Source organism: Panicum virgatum, chromosome 8N (genome assembly GCF_016808335.1).
Source record: "Panicum virgatum strain AP13 chromosome 8N, P.virgatum_v5, whole genome shotgun sequence".
Taxonomy (NCBI): Eukaryota; Viridiplantae; Streptophyta; class Magnoliopsida; order Poales; family Poaceae; genus Panicum; species Panicum virgatum.
The window spans coordinates 32434816-32438877 of record NC_053152.1 but is presented as its reverse complement, the minus strand read 5'-3'; the positions used below and the strand labels follow the sequence as shown (position 1 = coordinate 32438877).

The window sequence follows — 4062 nt, the reverse complement described above, 5'->3', positions numbered from 1 at the left end:
TGTTCAAGAATGCCAAGGTGTCTTTCAGCACATCCGCTCAAGATCCCGTGCCTGTACAGGTTTAGAAGCCGCAATGGGCTGCAATCGCCGAGACCCCTCGCCTGCGTTGCGGGTTCCACTCTGGCTGGATCTACGCCTGTCAACACCCCTACTAGGATTGTGAAAACACTTCTATTTGATTACGCCATCATGACATCCAACTGATCAAACTGAGCGCCACCATGCACCGTGTCAACAACTATACTACTGTACTTGTTGTTCGTGACTGATGAGACCGAACGGCACGGGCGGACGCCATCGACGTTTCGATCGCGTCACCATCGCCCCATGGACCGACAAGGCCATGATAATGCCGATGCCTGCATTCATCCATAATCATCATCATGCATGGATGACAAGAAGTGAAGATCGAGGAAGACGACCATTGCAGCTTAATCGGAGGTGTTCTGTGAGCCATCTCGCAGATGTAATTAACTAAGAGCCTTCCGAGGCCATAGGAACCAGCAAACCACGTCGCCCATGTTCGATCTGCCCCACCGCAGGCTATGGAGTGCTCATATATACAAGGAACCTGTATTTGTATTGTTGGAAAATATGAATAAAATACGTGTTCCTATTTGTTTTTTGTCTATTTATTTTTGTGTACTTGGTACACTGGCACACCCGCAATCTATTTTCCCCCGCGTATAAAGAAAACCCCTTCGGTATTTTTCTCCCCGAACAATATAATTTGTTCTAGGAGTGTATATTGTTGTGCGATGAGTTCACACAGTTTGTTCTATATGTAAAATATTCTATGAGGTCGTATGATTTGCTCTAGGTGCACATATATTTGTTGCACTGGTTTATATAATTTGCTCTGTGAGTTTGTATAATTTTTTCAACACACACAAATATCTTTGTTCTGTGAGTTTTAGATTTTGTTCCAAATGCACATATTTTGTAAAAAGAATCTTCAAGGTTGATAAAGAAATTTACCAAAAATCATCAAATTATAATCAAGTGGGATTTATTTTTAGGATCTTGTTCTGAAGATCTTACTATAAGCTAAGTGCATTTTGAAATTAATTTGCATATACAGTTTAAGATTTATAGTTTTTAAGTTCTAAACTTTCTTACATGCACAACTCTTCCCTTTTAGGACAAATACGCAAACAGTCAAATCGAACCTTGGTTGATTAATCAAACAAACCGTGTGACCTTGTTCGGCTGACAGCCCATTTAATGGGACATCTCGCGTGGTCTCTTAGGATAATCTCAGTGGGAGTATTATAGGAATGTCAAAGACATTAAATTTGCTAACATGTACCAATAGTATGAGAAGAGAGCAGAGATAAGTGTCATGAAATATGTGAGGAGCACAATCACCATGACACTCCACTAGCATAGTTTTCAAGTTTCCAATCTTGATAACTGTGTCGATAGCACTTTCACTGAGACTGGCCTTAGGGAGCATAATGAGAAATTGAAATTAACCAAAAGTCAAAGCAGACGTGCCAATCTTTTTGCACGTAGCATGTCGTTTGAAAATAGAACAGTTTTAGCATAGATTTTTTTTTGTTCACATCGTTGGAGGCGGTAACATTCTGAAACACTAGGCTCAACTTAGCACTGGCCCAAGCCTGCAAACCGACCTATCTAACGGTCAACTTGACCAGCCGTCTCATTCTCACCAGAGAAATTGAAACCACGCTTCGTTACCGCCATTATTTCCTTGCCCTCCAAGAACATTTCGCGCCATAAATATGCACGCGACACATACACATCAAGAAGCAACGACGTGACAGCAAGCAGCCCGTCTTCCTACCGGCGGCCGGATCCCCATCCCCATGGCGAGGCACCAGGCCGACCTCGTCAGGTGCGCGCAGCTGCCGGGCGTCGCCGTGGGCCGCGTCTGCGCCGCTGCGCGGCGCAAGACGGCCGCTGCGTGGCCTGCGACTCCATGGTGCGGCCCTGCACGGTGGCCCGCGTCTGCGATGGCTGCGGCTACGGCAGCGGCGCCGGGCGCGAGAGGTGCGTGGTGTGGGGCGTCCGGGAAGGAGGAGCGGTGGCGGACGCGTACTACTGCATGGCGTGCGTGCGGATGGAGAAGGACCGCGACGGCTGCCCTGCCGTCGTCAACGTCGGGACGGCCATGGTCGACTCGTTCTACCAGAGGAAGAAAAACGATTCAACAATCCCAGGGGAGGATGAGGTTAAATACGATTGTCGATAAGGGCAAGTACAACAGTGAAGACAGGTGCTGTGTTTTTGACACAAACAGACAATTTGTACAATGGACTGTCTGTTTAGCTGTCTGCAGAGCAATTAATTCGTCCTCTGACACACAAATTCATGGTGATCTAGTGCACAATTAATCTTTGTAGTCATTTTGTTGCATACATAAGAGAATGGATAATACATTCAAATAATTCATATGACTTTTAAAATAAACATGTATATAATATTCATCTGAAATGATATCCGGAATACATGACATATAGGATATAATAATAAAATCACTATTTCATTGGACATCTGAAAGGCTGCCCACTCAGGATGGCGGTAAAGTTTCGCGCCGAAAGCTCGGGCGCGCGCACCGGATCAGGCCGACGCCGAGCCGCAGCAACTGTCGTACAAGGGCGGCACGAGTCGTCGAGTTGCTTTGAAGCACGCGCCGAGGCTGTCGCCGAACGACTCGACGGCTCCTCAGTTAATGCCGCGCGCGGGGGTGTTTTGCAAATTGTCTTTGCATGTCGACGGCTCGGCAATGGCCGTTGTAGGTGCCCTAAGGGACGACTCATCGATCTCTACGAATAAAGTTGCATTGGCTCTATGCGGTCCCAGAGGTTTGAAAGATTTTTTCTAAAAAAAATATCAATCCGCGTCACCACTAGTCAATTGCACATCAGTGGTGTACTGGTGTGAAAAAAGGCGTTCTAGTTTCTACCTTCATTACGCTTTAAGAGTAATAGGGAGATAAAATGGCTCACGTCGCATTTATTCACTTGTGTAGATGCATTCTTTTGCATTAGGTCGGAGAGAAGGATGCAGGTGGTATATTGTTTTTTTAGGAAATGCAGGTGGTATATTGTAGGTAAGCAGGATTTACGTTGGCATATCATTCTCCATTATTTTTCTTTCCAATTTCCAAATTAATAATTAATTTACCTTGATGCTCAACTTAGAGGATAGGCCTTTGACGTGGCCTCAATGCTCTTTGGACCCAATGGCTATACAGAGCGCATCCTTCTCCCTATGAGGTTTTAACTGACCTCCTTTCTGAAGCTCGGCAAATTGTAATATTTTTGCTGCCATCACTTCAGTCTCGGATTGATCAAATTTTGATTTTCTGCCAACTATCTTTGACTTCCTTGCTTGAAGCCACAGCCAGGCACGTTCATCCAAGCCTTCATAAGAGTCGAGCTGCCAGCAGCTATTGCCGCCTCTCTTTCATGGCGGCGCCACTGGGTGACCTTCCTTTTTGTACCCACTTGATCCAAGGTGGACTTTATGTATGCTGCTCAGTGCTAGATCTTGTTGCGTCTGGCTTAGGGCTAGAGCTTCTTTAGTGGTCATTTGTTGAACAAACTCTTCCTATTGTGATAGTGCGATGTCCCCGTAATCTGCAAATGGCGCTCGAGCCTTCTGGACATACTGTATATTCAGTTGGCTCTTCCAAGCATAATGCTTTACTTGATCTTTAGTTCCTCTGGGCAGAATAAAAGTTCTTCTCAACAATTAACACATTACTTCTTTCTTCCCCTCAGGAACAAGCATTCAATTGGGGATCGTTTGATCCAAAATCACATTTGTTCTGATTACAGCACCAATAGCATTCCGAAACTTTGCTACAATCTCCGGAGGATCTATGGGCTTTCTTGCTGCGCTAATTGCATTGATGTTCATTGCCCTTTGGGGTATCGGTTTCTTCCTCTCTGACCCTATTTCCTTTTGTTTTGGCTACCAGAGGTTGTACTTGCTGGATTCGGAGCCGAGCTTTCATTATCTTTCTCTATGTGGCTAGGGGGTCAGCGTCGGCGCTTACTCCTTACAGTCGGAGCTGGGTACATGGATCATACA

At 45.5% G+C, this 4062-nt stretch overlaps 1 pseudogene; it reads left to right on the top strand.

The window, feature by feature from the left end:
• The first annotated feature begins 1829 nt into the window (after positions 1-1829).
• LOC120684954 lies at positions 1830-2215 on the top strand (annotated as a pseudogene).
• Positions 2216-4062: the final 1847 nt, after the last annotated feature.